The following is a 14908-nucleotide window of genomic DNA, read 5'->3' as shown; positions in this document are numbered from 1 at the left end:
ATCTGGGAAGTTGGATAAACCAGGGAACAGGTGGGCATTAATGAACTGGAGGACTCTAGTGGCCCCAAAGGGCTGAATATACAGATACTTGAAAGCAGATATACAGGGTCATGGCTAAGTGCTCTCATTTCTTGCTGTGTGATCTTGAGAAAGTCACATCACTTCTCTGAACCTCCATGTCCTCATCTGCAGAATGGGCATAAAAATAGTAAATGATCCCTACGATCCTTGGGATGAAATTCATGACAACCCCTTAGCACCAGAGGTAGGCGTAGTGCGGGCATCTGATAGAAACTGTCATAGCCTTGTTAGTAAGAAGAGCAGAGGAGTGGTTGAGGAAGGAAAGTATAACAGTAGTGATTAAATTCCCTTCAATATCACTAGCACTTTACAGTTTGTAAGGGGGTTGATCTTTCCTCTGTGGCTTACCAGGTGGCACTAGTGGTAAAGAACCTGCTTTCTAATGCAGGAAATACAAGAGATGAGGGTTCGATCCCTGGGTCGGGAAGATCCCCTGGAGGAGGGCATGGCAATTCACTCCAGTATTCTTGCCTGGAGAATCCCATGGACAGAGGAGCCTGGCAGGTACAGTTTACAGGGTCGCAAAGAGTCGGAGACGACTGAAGTGACTGATCGTCCACGCATGCTCTTTCCTCTGCTCCTTGAAGCAGCTGCGTGGGGCAGAGGAGATGGCTCTTGGGAAAGCTGAGGCTCAAAGAGGGCTGGTCCCTGCCCGAGTCACCCAGTCGGCAGAGGCAGATTCAGGCCCGGGCCCAGGTCTGCACCCCGTGCTGGTGAATTTCAGAGGGGATGGAGGTGGAACCGCCAGTCAGCAGGAGAGTCCCACTGAGGTACTGACCAAGAAGGGCCTGGGGGTGGGGAATCCTACACCCTCTCCCAGAGCCCCGGTTTTTCTGTCTGTGGTATGAGGGTCTATCTGCCACCCAGAGCTGTTTTGAGGCTTTGGCGAGAAGATGGGATACTGCACCCTCACCTGTACTCAGCGTTTCAAGGAGTCTCAGACCTGCAAACATTACCCCTCTGATGCCTGAAGCAGCTGTACCTGGAATTTATATGTACCAGCCTATCTTATATCTGGGGAGCTGCGGGTCCTGCGCCATTCTTGTAGCTTTGAGGTCCTTGGGCACATCCCCTAGCCTCTTTCAGTCTCAGTTTCTCCATCCTTCAAGTGGGCAAATTGTGTATTAATTGTGTGGGCTCCTTCCTGCTCCCCCACCCCGCCCCTGCCATGCCATGGCCTTGTATATGGGCGCCCTTTCTTTTAAGCTCCAAGACATTTTTTCATTCTTCGGTCCTTTTGTGAATATTAATGGAGTGCTTCCTGGTGCCGGGTTGGGCTCTGGGTTTACAACAGGAGCGAGATTGCCCTCCCCATCCTTGGCCTTGACGAGGTACTGGTCCGGACACACGCAGGTGTGAATCTAGTGTCAGGTGATGCAGTCTGGGATGGGGCACGGAGCCTGAGGTCGGCCTCTGCACTGCCGTGCTTGTTTGTCTTGCTGTCTTCCTCACTGGAGCATCTACCTGAGGCCGTGCCTTTTGGCAATGAATCCTCGGCTCCCCCAGCAGGAGATCCTCAGAGAATGGCTGTTGGAATGAATGAGAAAGTGAAGGAGTGAATGGCTGGCATCCTAGGCCCCTTTCCCTGCCTCTCCCGGGCTCCAGGCCAGGGAGCAGAGGCCCAGCCAAGCCCTCCCTTGGTTGTCCCAGGTAGACCAGGGCAGCCTCTCTTGCATCCTTTTTAATTCCTCCTGGGACTCTAGCCTGGGCCCTGAGGTCCCCCTGCCAGCCTGACTGGGTCAGGGAACTCTAGGTTGTTGGATAAAGAACCTGTCATGATCGTGTTGTAGCCTGCTCTTGACAGATAGGGAACGGAGGCCCAAGGAGGAGGGGGCCAGGGTTCGAGCCCCTGCTGGGCTGCTCCATGGGCTTGGCCCTGCAATACCTGGCCTGGCCAAGTATTTATAGTCTCTGCTGATCTATATTAACATCAGGGCCTGCCCAGGCCTTTGCAGCCTCTGGATCTGAAAGGCTTTAAACCTTCACAGCCATGGGGCTCATGCTGGGCCCTGTGCCTGGAGTTCTTTCTTCAGCCCAGGCCTGGGCTCCAGCCACCTTTTGGTGGGTTCAGCGTCTTTGGGTTTTTTTTTTGTTTTTTTTTATGCCTTGCTTTCCTCCCTTCTCTGCAGGGAGACTGTGTGTACAGCATGGGATCAAGCACGCGGGCTGTGCGGCCTGAGGGGAGAAGCCTCCCCGCCTCCCTGAGCCTCAGTCTCCTCGTCTGTAGAATGGGCCATCATTTCCACCTGACTTGATATTTCAGGCACTGAGGGCTCAGTGTGAGCGGGAGTCACTGTTTACCCTCCTCACATCTCTTCTGGTCCTCATCACAAGCCGTCCTCACAGCCCCTAGGGACTGGAGTGTCCTCTCCAATGGCCAGAGGAGGCCACTGAGGCTCCAGGGGCGGTATGACTTGTCAGGGCTGTGCTGCCTGTTGGAGCAGAATTTCAGACTCCTCTAAGTCTGAATGTTCCAGCTTCCCAGACCCTCTCCTTTCCAGGGCCCTCGGGGTCCTTGGGGCAGGCTGCCCTCCCACCCCACCAGCTTGGTTCCCACCCCCGTCGCCATGGGAACGGCTCCACTAACTCTATGCTTCTCTTACAGAGCAGAGACGACTGGCCGCCCTGAGCGCAATTCAATTCAACAGACATTTACTGAGTGCCTACTATGCGCCAGGCCTTAGGCTAGGCACTGGGGTGGGGGCGCAGAGAGGAAGATGGAGTCCCATCCTCAGGTAGCTCTGAGCTGGGGGGTGAGGAGAAGACAAGCAAGGTCTGAACAAGGACATCTCAGCTCCAGGAGAGAAGCTGCCTGTAGGCTTGGTAGCAGCAGATACCTGGGTACAAGCACATCCCTGGAGAGCTGCTGTCCCTTGCCTGTGCCTCAGTTTCCCCATCTGTAAAACAAATGGTGGGGTGGGGTGGGGTAAGACAATCTCTAGGATCCTTCCAGGAGTCCATGAAGGTGGAATCAGGGCATGGGGGAAGGCACGATAGGGAGGCCCACACCCTTCCTGTGGAGAAGAAATCTCTGAAGGCTTCCTGGAGGAGGAGGCACAAGGCCTGGGCTGCAAGGGGGTAGGGAGGGTGGAAATGGTACCCCAGGGTCAGGAAGAACATGAGCTAAGGCCCAGGGGACACGCAGATGGGAATCCCTGTAACTGTAGGTTGAGAAGGGATGTTGTGGGGTATGAAGTTAGAGAGGGAGGGGGGGACCCAAGGCTTCATGTTGGGGTTTGAGCTCTGTTCTGTGGGCTGTTGAGGACGGAGGTCAGGAACAGTGGCCCTGCCTTGTGCTGCCCCCTTCACCTGCCCTCTCTCCTGGGTACACTTGACCATCATGTTCCTGTAGAACCTGTGACCACGGTGGTGCCTGCATGTGCTGGACACATTACACATCAGTTCCCATGGCAACCCCATAAAGTGGGCATTACTGGGCCCCATTCACAGACAAAGACACTGAGGCTGAGAGAGGGAAGTTTTTGCCCAAGGTCATGATCTGACCCTCAGTTTTCCCATGCTTCTTCCACTAGCTCTCACTTTTTTTGGTGGGGGGGGTGCATCTCTGTCCTGTGTGACACCAGCCATCCTAGGAACCCCCAAGCTCATAGAAGTACCTGTCAAGGGCAGTGCAGTTGGGTTTGGAGGTTGGAGATGGGTGAACCCTCAGATGTTAGCAGGGCTGGCTCTCTCCAAGACCTGAGCTTCTGTCCCCAGAGACATCCTCTGAGATGGGAGTGAGGCAGGGCTCCTTCCCACTTTACAGATGAGCAGACTGAGGCCCTGGGAGTCCAAGGTCCATGCAGTGACAACATGGGCAGGGAGTCCCATCTTATCACCCAGCTGAGGCTGGAGGGAGGTTCAAATCCCCTGAGATCTGTGCAGAAGCTGACCCCCACAGTTCTCCCTCCACCCCCAGGGAGTGGGAAAGACTGGCATTAGAATCACAGACCTGGGTTCAAATCCTGGTTTTGTCTTGCACAAACAGTGTGATCTTGAGCAAGTTATTACTCTGAGCCTCAGTTTTTATATCTATAAAGGGAGATAGCAGGCTTCTTTCATTCAGTCATCAATACATGTTTATTCAGAACCTACTGGGTGTCCGGTGTTGGCCTTTAGTGGAGAATCAGACCCTTCCTCGGAGAACTCAGCTCAGGAGTCACAGCAGCGGTTTTCATTCTGGTTGTGATGGAAGAAGCCCAGAGTGCTGTGGGAACCCACAGGAGGGACCCCAGCCAGACAATTTTGATTGGTGGAGGGAAGCAGGAGGGCAGGAGAGGAAGGCAGGAAACCAGCTCCCCAAGACCCCAGAGGCTGAGCTTCAGATGATCCTTGTTGGAAATTTCCCAGATTAGTAAGGGAGCCGGTGAAGGTTTTTGAGCAAGGGAGCACCATGCTCCGATGTACATTTTAGAATGCTCCTCCTCTACTGGGTGGAGGGGGTGCTAAGAGTGGAGTCAGGGAGACCCTTGAGCATGCAGATTGAGAGATTCACCTTGGGTGAGGAAGGAGACTGCAGCAGGACAGGAGCAGTGGGAGGGCATATGCCAAGACCACCCAGGTGTGGGCACGTGGGGATGCTCCTGCCTGGCTCAGGGGCAGGGGAGAGAAGCAGTGGAGGGGGAGTGGGCGGGCAGTGGGAGGCAAGTCCAGTCATGGATGAGGACAGGCGGAGTGTCACGTGCCAGGGAGGGGTCCAGAAGGCAGTGGGAGGGGGATGGTGGTTGGAACCAAGCTGCCAGCAGAAGCCTTGGGAGGGGTAGAGATGCTGGGCAGTAGGAGTGGGAAAGTAGGTTTGGGAAGATCAGAGAGTGGGGACCAGGACTTCAGGGAAGGTCCCTGCAAAGTAGCCCAAGGAAGGAGTGGCCTGGCAGGTAGGACGAATCCCCCGGTGTAGGGACTTAGGTCTGCCCGGGAGATGACAGAAGTCACATGTGTCAGGCAATCTGCCCAGCGCCAGGAGCATGGAGGGGCCCTGGAGGGTCAGTTCCCACCTGGCTGTCACCAGAAAGCAGAACTGTAGTCTGTCCCCCACTGCCATCCCGAGGAGGAGGGGGCCACCAAGGAGGAGGAGGTGTTTGGGAAGGAGGGAAAGGGGAAGAAATATTTGCATGCGTAACAAGGCTGAAGCGAGGGAGAGAGAAAGAGGGAGCAGGGGATGAAAAGAAATTACCATACGCCGGGATCTTGTTATTCAACCCAATTTTCAAAGGACCACAGCTGTCGCACTGAGATAATCCGTTAATTATAACAGCCATTGTGCTTTGGCAATGGGAGAGAAACCGAGGCTGGGGAGCAGGCTAAAGGCAGGGGTGGGAGCAGGTCTCTGAAGGGGCAGGAACAGGAAGGAAGGCAGACACTGTCCAGGGCCAGGCCTCATCCCTTCCTCGCTGCCACTGCTGCAGCGATGGGTGACAGGGACCCTGTTTGTGCCAGGCACCATGCCACACCTGTGAGCCAGGCCATCATACACATTCTAGAGGTAGCTGTGAGCACTTACTATGTGCCAGACCTGCTCTGAAGCTTTGTTCTCCCACCCTCTGAGGTCGTGCCCTTCTAGTCCCATTTTACAGAAGAGGAGACTGAGACTCAGAGGAAAGAAATAGCTTGCCTGGGCCACGCTCTTCGTTCAGTGGCAGGGCCAGGATTTGAGTTGAAGATGGCCTGTCCTTCTAGGAGAACACTAAGGAGGGCCGGTCTCCATGGGTTGGCCACGCAGACTTGGTGGACACGTGTCCTGGGCTGTGGTTTCTGTGCAGCCGGCAGTCCATGGGGTGGCCCTCCCCTGGGCACTTCCGGGGCTCCTCCTGCCCAAACAGAGCTTCCTTGTTCTCTGGTGCCACAGCTGCAGGCCCCTGCAAGCTGTACCCCCCCACCCCTGCAGAGAAGCCAGTCTCAGGGCTAGGAGAGGGACCCCATGCGACCACCTGGTTCAGGATTGTGATAGACTGTCACCCTGGAACGCGCCTGGCCCTGGCTGGCTATGGGCCCATGTGGTGGCCTGGGAGAGGCCATGGGGAGGGTGGGCAGGAGTCCCAGGTAAGCAGAGCAAGGGGAACCTAAGCTCTGGGGGAGGGGCAGGAGCAAGGGGCCATTCTAGAAGCCCCAGAGCCCTTTGCAGCAGTACCCGCTCTGGGCTGTGGCTTGGGCAGCCAAGGCTTTATGCCTCCTGGTGTTCACAGCAGCCTTGGTGGGAGCCTCAGCCCATCCTGGCTGGCAACGTTTTATGGACTAGGAATCGTATTTGGGAGCCCATTACTCCCAAACCCCAGCAGAAGCCCCCAACTGGACCTAGCAAACCGAGCAGCGTTGTTGAAGAGCCAGGGACCCCGTGGGGAGACAGGCAGGTCAAGGGGCTGTGTGGGGGTGCTCTCCTGGTTTGGGGTCCCCACTCTGGTGGGCCTGCTTGGAGGCGAGCAAGGGTTGTGGATGGGTCAGGGCAGTCCTGTACCATCAGTGACACAGAGGCCAAGTAGACTTTTAGGATCAAGGAACTACATAACTCTTGAGCCCCAGATTCGTAATCAGAGACCTGCCATCCCCACAAAAAGATCTATGCCTTCAGAATGTCCCAGAGCTACAGAACCAGGGAGGCTCATGCCATCTGCCCTGTCTCCGCAGAGATGTAGAAGGTGGGCAGCCAGTTCTTCCAGGTTTTCCAGTCATTCCAGAAGTGGGGATTTTAAAAATAAAATCTCCCAAGTTATCAACATTGGCATGTAATTAAAAATTTTTTAAAAAAGCCATTGTCCAGATGAAACAGGAACTCATAGTATGGCTTGACCCAGAGCCTGGTGCCATGGAGGGTCAAAGCCATTCTGTAGCAGTTGTGAAACCTCAGTTTCCTCCTCTGTAAAGTGGGAATAATAACAGCATGACTCATGAGGTTGTGCAGAGGTTTAAGTGAGTTCACATGAGAAGTGCTAGGCCTACCCATGTCAGCCCAGGACTCTGTTTTCATTTTGCCCCCGGGGCTGCGCTGTCTGCCACCCGGAGCCTCCGCTTCTCCCCGTGGGCTCCAGCCGTGCCAGTCTGCCCTGGGGCAGCCCTGAGGGTGTTGGAAAGCAGGGAAATATTCACCCCTTGGGGCCCTGGAGAGGGAGCAGAGCCGGGAGGGTGGGCCTAGCCAGCGCCTGGTACATAGTAGGTGCTCCATAAATGTTTATTGAATGAATGAATGGAGGCCATGCAGGCAGAGGCAGCCGTGCGTGCGCAGGCACTGGTGAAAGAGCGGGTCCAGTGGAGACTGGTGAGTAGTGCCCGGGGCTGCAGCTGAGCGGGGCCTGGGGTGTGCCGGAGCCAAGGCCAAGGGGCCAGCAGGGAGCAGATGGGGGAGGCAGAGGACAGGTGTGGGGGGAGGCAGGGGCCAGGTGAGCGGCAGAGACCATGTGGGAAGGCAGGGCCAGGTGGGGGAGGGCAGGGGCCAGGTGCGGGTGAGGGGCAAGGTGGGGAGGCAAGGGTCAGGTGGGGGAAAGCAGGGGTCAGTTGGGGAGTCACAGATGGAGGAGGCAGTCCCTTGAATGGCCTGGGGGATTCTGGGAAAGCCAGAGATGACTCCTGCAGTGGGACTAGGAGACAGACTTTTAATACAGGTCATTCTTGGCTGTGAGCAGGAGGGTCACATGCTCTACACAGTCGTCCTGGGGGTGGCTGGGGTGGCTGGTGTGTTGCTTAGGGTCGGCGGGTGGGTACCAGGGAGTGGGCCATGTGAAGAGTTGCCCACAGAACCAGTGTCAGGGCCTCTCCTACCAGGCTGCTGGGTGGTTTCCCAAAAGCCCTTCCATCCTCCTGCCTACCTCCTTTCACAGAGGTCTGGACCCAGCACTGGTGCCAACAACAGATCTGACACCCCTGGGAGCAGGGGAAGCCCAGGCCCCAGTGGGGTTCTTGGGAGATGACCCAGTGAGCAGTCACAGAGGGCTGGGGGTGGCCCCAACAAACCAGAGAGACACAAGCACTCAGCTGTTATCCCTATAAACAGATGAGGAAACTGAGGCCCAGAGGGGTACGGCGCTGACCTGCCCAAGGTGACACAGAGAGCCTGCCCTCTGAGTGTCACAACAGCACGTGGCACAGCAAACTAGCCCAGCCCCCTTCTCTGGCCGAGGTTACTCCTCTTGGAGATGGGTGCACGTGCATCAAGGCCTTGCCAACCCAATTAACCCCGTAACTGTTGCTGTTGATATGGCCGTGTTCTTACTAAGCTCTTTTGGGTAAGTGGGAAACCTGGTGAAGGTAGAGCAAGTCTGTCTGCAATAACACACATCACAGGCACACAGTGGGTGTGCAGTGACGCTGTGTGGGTGTGGAAGAGCGTGGCCGAGCGTGTGGCTGGTTGGACAGCGTGCCCTCCCGACCCCAGGGCTGAGCTGCGGGCCTGTTCTCTGATTCCCTGTGACGTGGATGCAGCCGGCACACCCTGCTCACCTGGCGTACTAGGGCACGGAGCCGGGAGCGGGTGCCACGGTGTCAGGGGCAGGAGCCAGCTCCCCCGAGATGTGGAGCAGCTGGCACGGAGGCCTGAGACTAACAAGACATGATTGAATGGGAGTGGACGGAAACCCGGCACCTCGGGTGAAACCAAAACAGATACTTCCCGGAGCTGCCTGACAGCGTTCTGAGGGCATGGGGGCAAACTTGCAGGACGTGCGAGGGGGCCTGGGGGTTTGGTTGGCATCTCGGACAAGGTGGGGACACACTGCTGTGCGTGTTCATGCTGCTCTAACGAGCATGGAGCCGAAGCGAGTGAGGCAGAGGGTCCCTTGGTGCCTGTCACCACTCCAACCATGTTGGTGCTGTGGCTCAGCTCTAGGTGACACCTTTTAGGAGGGACCTTGACAGCAAGCATGACCCAGCACGGCTGGACCCGAGGGTATGGGACTTGACACCATGGAGTAGGAAGAGCAGTAGAGGACTTGAGGCCGTTTAGGCTGGATATGTGGATGGCAGAAGCATGAGATAATAGTTGAACAAATACCAGAAGGACCTCTGAGGAGGGCTCTTGGCCACAGTGGCTACAGATGGGCTGTGCCTGGCCAGTGGCAGGCTGGGACCAATGAGCAGACAGAGGTACAGCAGCTAGGTCTGGCTTTGTAATATAAAGAAACCTCTAACAGTCAGAGCTGTTCAAGAAGGGAGTCAGTAGCCTCAGATGGGTGCTGAGATCCCTGTCCCTGGAGGTATTTAAGTCAGGGGAAGTCATATCTGTAGGGTTCCTGGGAAGTCTGGTAATTCTAAGAGCTCAGGCCAGTTCAAGTTCCTGGCTATGTGGTCTAGGGCAGATGATGGCACCTCTCTGAGCCTGTTTCCTCATCTGAGAGATAGGAGGCATCAGCAGGGCCATGAGGCTAAAGAGAAGGCTCAGCACATTTCTTGCACACCATGAACACCTCATCAGTAGTGGAACCCCTCCCGCTGATGGTTCAAGTCCTGACTCAGTGGAGTCAGGGACTCCAGGATCTCCTTCTGTCCCTCGTCCCTGTCCCTAGCCCTGATCTGTCACTCCACACATCATGTTCTGGCACCTACTAAATGTCTGACCCTGTTCCAGGCATGGAGGTTACAGTTTCGAACAAGGTAAAGCCTCCTTTGATTTTATGATGGGGGCGGGGAGGGAATGATTAGGAGCTAAATGGTGTCTGGTATTGTTGAGGGCTCTGAAGGGACCAGAGCAAGTGAATCATCTCAGAATTGGTATCAGGGAGGGCAAGGTTGAGGGGAGCAGTTGAGCAGAGACCTGAATGAAGTGAGGTAGTGGGTTGTGTGGATATTGGGGGAAGGGCATGCCAAGCAGAGAGAGTAGCATGTGCAAAGGCCCTGAGGTGGGCATGTGCCTGGGAATACTGGAGGAGCATAGGCCTGGAGGCCTGGACTAAGTACTTCCTGATGAATGGATATGTAGAATTCTCTCTTGGTTTATGGATGGTCCACTCTTACATGCTTTCCTGGTAGGGAGGGAGGTGTCTACTCAAGGGGCAGGAAACCCACAAGATGGCCTACATGTCCAGTCCCTGTGATGGACCCAGCTCTTTGGAGGAAGCTGGGGAAGGAGGGGGCCTTGGTGTTTCATCTGTTAGATGAAGCCAACAGCATCAACCATGCAGGGCTAATACGAGATTCAAGGAATGTGAAATATCAGATGCAGATGAGTCTGTTTAGCTGTGTCGCTCTTATGGGAAAGGGACTAAAGCCCGGAGAGGTTAATTAACGTGCCCTTTGTCACACAGCACAGCATTCACTCTCAGGACCCTTTGCCTCCCACATCCATGCTTTTTATTTTCCTGTCTGTCCTGCAGCTGGGGCTCTTTGTACCTGAAATCCTGATGGTTCATTTACCAGACAGTAGTTCAGGGGCGAAGGTATAATTATCCCATTTCACAGGTGAGGAAGCAAGGCCCAGAGCAGCCTGCCCAAGGAGCCCTGGTGAGGTGGAGGCAGTGACAAGACTCAGTATCTAGTTCCCAGGGGGTGGCAGGCTTTGTCCTTGAGGGCAGAGCGGTGGCAGCCGACCTCTAGGACCCCTAGTTTGGTGCTATGCTTCCAGCAGAGGTGAGGTGGCCACCTGCCCCTCAAGTTCTGGCTGGACCCCAGGGGTCCTCGGTTCTCCTAATCCTGGGTAATGGCATTGACACGGACAGTGTCAGTGGCACCTCAGGGAGCCTTGGCCAGCCAGCTCAGGGAGAAGCCCGTGCCAGGGCTGATCAGCTGCTGCAAATGAGATTTTCCTGGCTAAGCCTCACGTCCCGCTCCTGGGAGGTCGAACACGCACGGCATCTCCCCCATCCACTCCCGGGACCCTACCAACATCCATGAGGATGTGACGTTATGGGCAGGAGCTATGCATTCGCCAGGAGAGAGTGTGTCTGTCTCCACTGAGTCCTAGGGTTTTGTTGGGAGCCCTGGGGACTGGGAGACACTCACCTTGCCACACAGGTGGAAAAACTGTGGTCTGGAGAGGACCCAAGGTCTCGGAGTCAGCGGCCCCACCTCTTGCCTTCTGGCCTCTGCCCACCCCCATTCCCCACCCAAGCCGCCCTGAGCCTGGGGACACACAGGCCTTTACCCTGTTCATCCTCTCACCCAGCCCAAGCAGGAGGAGTGGCCCAATGACTCCCTGACCCTCCCAGCCCCACAGCCTGGGGTGGAGAGGTCAAGGCTCCCCTCTGACTGGGGAGCTTGGTGGTCAGCCTGAAGTGAAAGGGTCTGGGGAGATGTGACCAAGGGCTTCAGGGAGCCTGAGTCCAGGGGAACCCTGATGGGCTTGTGAGGAAATAAGAAGAGCCTCATGAAGGATGGTAGCTAACATTCTCTGAGGCTACCTGCTCTGCACCAGGCAGCGTGCTTGCCCTGCAGCCCTGCAGGGAGGGATCGTTCAAACCCACTTCCCAGGCAGAGAAACTCTCCCGTGCCCGGTGTCCTGGGGCAGCTGGGGGGCGGGGCCCAGGTCTGGGGAGTAAGCTCCCAGAGAGGATTTGAGGTTGGCGTATCAGGGTCTGTTACTGCAGCCCTGGGTCTTAAGCGGACCTGCTACCAGCCAGATGTGCCCTCCCCAGTCCTGGCCTCAGCTTCCCCTCTGACAGTGACTGGGGTTGAGCAGAGCCAGGATGCCTCTTCCCGGCTGCTCAGAGGCTCTAGGATCCTGAGTCCATGGAGGGGTCTTGAATCCTGGCCACTGGAGGAGGAGGGCACAAGATCCAACAGGGACGACCGGCGGCTTGAGGGTGGGTGCTGAGCCCTGGAGAGAGGGGAGGGCCCTGCCCAGAGTGACTTGGATGTTCTGAGGCCGTGCCCAGCTCTGAACAAAGACCCCTGGCCCCTCTTCAATTCCTCTCAGACCCTCATGGGCTTGCCGACTCTTCGTTCTGTGCAGGGGTGTCCACGTGGGAGTGGACATCATGCAGTGTGTAGCCTGCTAGACTGGGGTCCCCAGGATCCCTCGATGGCATGCTGCCCCCCAATTTTGCCATGTTCCATCTCTGTGGTGGCAGGAGAGAGAGACCCTCGAAGAGATGCTGGTCTGCCCCCCTCTCTGGCCAGAGTTCACTCAATACCCCACACCTATGGGAGTGGGGTGAGGGTGGGACATTAGGGGAGGGGTCCAGGTCAGCTGGGAGCACTACTCTTTGCCGCACAAGCCCTGGCGCCCGGCCACTGGCCCACAGTTGGCTTCCCATGGTGGCCATACCCTCACAGGTTTTGCACCGGTTGCGTCCTGGGCAGTAAACACCTCTGCTTCCAACAGCCGCTTCCGGCCGCTCCCCACCCCCCTCCCGGGCTGGTCACAGACAGCATCTTGGTGGCTTCAGTGCTCATCTGTCTCCCTGGCCCCTGGGTGGGTGGGAGGAGTGGGCAGCTGGACTGTGTGCCCTCCCTCGAACCCCCCACATTTGTCATCACGCCGTGCTTCTCTGCCGATCGATTCCTCCGTCTCCCATGGTCCCTCTCCATTTATCTCTATTCCTCTGTCTCTCCCTGCTCAGCTGGCTCCAGATTCTGGCTTCTCCCTCCTCCTCAGCTCTCGCCTCTGGGCTGCAGCTCCTCACTTCCTCTCTCTCTCACCAGCCCCTGGCGTGTGGGGCAGGGTGGGGGGAGGCGGATAGGGCCCTGGTTCCTCCCACTAGTGTCTGGGCTGGGGCATCACTCCTGTGGGAGCAGGGGGAGGCCCGGCCCCCAGAACCGTCAGCCCGAGGCCTGACAGCACAGCAGCCGGCACACCCCTCCCCACACCTCGAGTGGGTGTGCAGCCGGGCGGGGGGCCAAGTGCTGCTGTCAGCGCCTTAGCGGCCTTGCCGTCCCCCCTCCCTGGCTGCGTCAGGCCTCGACGGGTGGTGGGCAGGCAGCCCAGGGACAGGGACAGGCAGTTGACGCACATGGGACGATGGGACAGGGTAATGGGGAGCCTCCTCCCCACTCTGAGTCATGGGGGAGGGAGGGGGGAGCTGGACACCAGGAGGAGCAGGAGAGAGGGCGGGGTCACCTTGAGGGCCAAGGTGGGCAGAACTCAGAGGGGCTAGGCTAGGGGCACAGGTGCCACTGTACACCTTGGACTGTTTGGGAAGGGAGGAGGCAGGGCAGGGCTAGTGAGCCCCCAACCCCGCTCCGGCCCTCCCTCAAGCCTGGGCCCCTTCGCCTACTCCACTCCCCTCCCCTTTGCCTCTTCCCACACCCTCAGCTTGGCCTGGGATTTCCAAGAGTCTGGCCAGCTTTGCCTGCCTGCTAGCTGCTAGGTCTGCCTGAGTGGGTTCCACTTTGAGCAACTCAGATCTGAGGGTGGGAGGTGGGGCCTGATGCGGCTAAAGTCGCGCATGTGCATACATACACATTCATGTGGGACACATGCTTATTAACATGTCAGCATACAGGCAGGCACCTGCCTGCATTTCCATGAGATGCCCCACGTGCATCCCTTCCCACCCCTCCACTCACAGATAGCCCCTTCTTACTCTGCCGTTCACTCCTGTAGCTGGCCAGGCGGGCACATGACCCGTGCACACAGGCATGCGTGTGCACACGCTGGCCTGCACACACGTCTACTCATACACGCCAGCACAGCTGGTGCGCTGAGCCAGTGCACACCTGCACATCACCTGCATACAAATGCGGTCCCCAGACGTTCCCAGCCGGCAGAGGCACAGACGGAGGGTCCTCTGACAGGACAGACCTGGCAAGTCAGCCTCCTCCGGTTCAACCTCCCTGCCTGGCGGGGAGGGGCACTGAGGCCCCAGCGGGTAGGACTGGCCTGAGGCCCCCTGGGAGCCAGCTGCCACGTCAGAAGGGAGCCTAGGTCTCCTGACTCCAGCCCTGAGAATGTGCTTGGCAGAGCCAAGGACAAAAATGCTCTCTGCTGCCTGGGGACCCCATCTTGACCTGCAGCCTCGCAGCCTCGTGGTTACCTACTCCCCTGCCCCCATCCGGCCTCAGCCTGAGCTGGCCCAGGGACCGGTCGGTGTGGGGGCAGGGAGGGGTGGGCGGTGCAGGGGGGGCGTCAAGGAGGTGTGAGGCTGACCCCCTGTGGCAACCGTGATAATCACAGCCTCTGATGCTGCATCAGCCTTCCATCTGAGGGGACATCTGGATGCCCTGTTCATTTGCCACCTCAATGAAAACTGCCTGCCTGTGCTGCTCTGGGGACTTCTCTCCCTCTCCACTTCCCTTTCCTCAGTTCCAGCCCTCTGGGGCTCAGGGCTGTAAATTGGTTTTGCTTTTAACTGCAAAGGTTTCACACTTTTTCTTAAAGCGCTCTCTTGCCTGGAGTTTTTCGGGAGAAGGAGCGGGAGGCAGAGGTGGCCCTTTTGAACAGTCTTTGGCTCCCTTGATCCAAACATGGGTTTCTCTGGCTTAATCTTCATATCCCTGGCCAGTGCCCAGGACGGAGGGAGGGAGGGCCGAGTTGTTCCCACAGCCAGGAAAGCACTGGGTGTGAGAGACTGATCTGGGTGACGGGCCGTGTCTGGCTTGCTAGGAGACCAGGGCAAGTCCCCCCTAGATTGAAATTCACGAAATTGAGGGTCTGCAGGCCGAGAGCCCTGCACAGCCTCCCCTGACCCCCTGCAAGTCAAGCATGAGCAACATGGCTCACTTTACTTCTCCCCCTATCAGAGGCCCGGCAGGGGCCTGGTCCGCACTTTACAGATGTGGAGACTAGACTCAGAGACGGTGCAGTCCATCTAACTAATGGGGCAGGGTGGATGGGGCTCCAGGCCCGAATGCTGCTGGCTCAGGAGCCTTGATCCTGGCCGTGACCCAGGCTGCAGTATGTGACTCTGGGCAGGTCACTGCCCCTCTCTGGGCCTCTAACTCTCCAGCCACTGAGGAGATGCCTGGGCAT

At 57.3% G+C, this 14908-nt stretch overlaps 1 protein-coding gene across 3 annotated transcripts in view; it reads left to right on the top strand.

The window, feature by feature from the left end:
- The window catches only part of ELFN2 (extracellular leucine rich repeat and fibronectin type III domain containing 2), a 72234-nt gene that overhangs the window by 33413 nt on the left and 23913 nt on the right, over window positions 1-14908 (top strand). The window contains exon 3 of one of the 3 annotated variants that reach the window (XM_086404030.1): window positions 2687-7330. The exons of the other annotated variants lie outside the window; for them this stretch is intronic. The gene's annotated coding sequence lies outside the window, so the exon portion shown is untranslated. The remainder of the gene's footprint in view (window positions 1-2686; window positions 7331-14908) is intronic. 3 annotated transcript variants of the gene reach the window in all.

Source organism: Bos grunniens, chromosome 5 (genome assembly GCF_055505025.1).
Source record: "Bos grunniens cultivar Pamir isolate PY7600 chromosome 5, Bosgru_T2T1.0, whole genome shotgun sequence".
NCBI lineage: Eukaryota > Metazoa > Chordata > Mammalia > Artiodactyla > Bovidae > Bos > Bos grunniens.
This window is presented reverse-complemented; position numbering and strand designations above follow the sequence as displayed.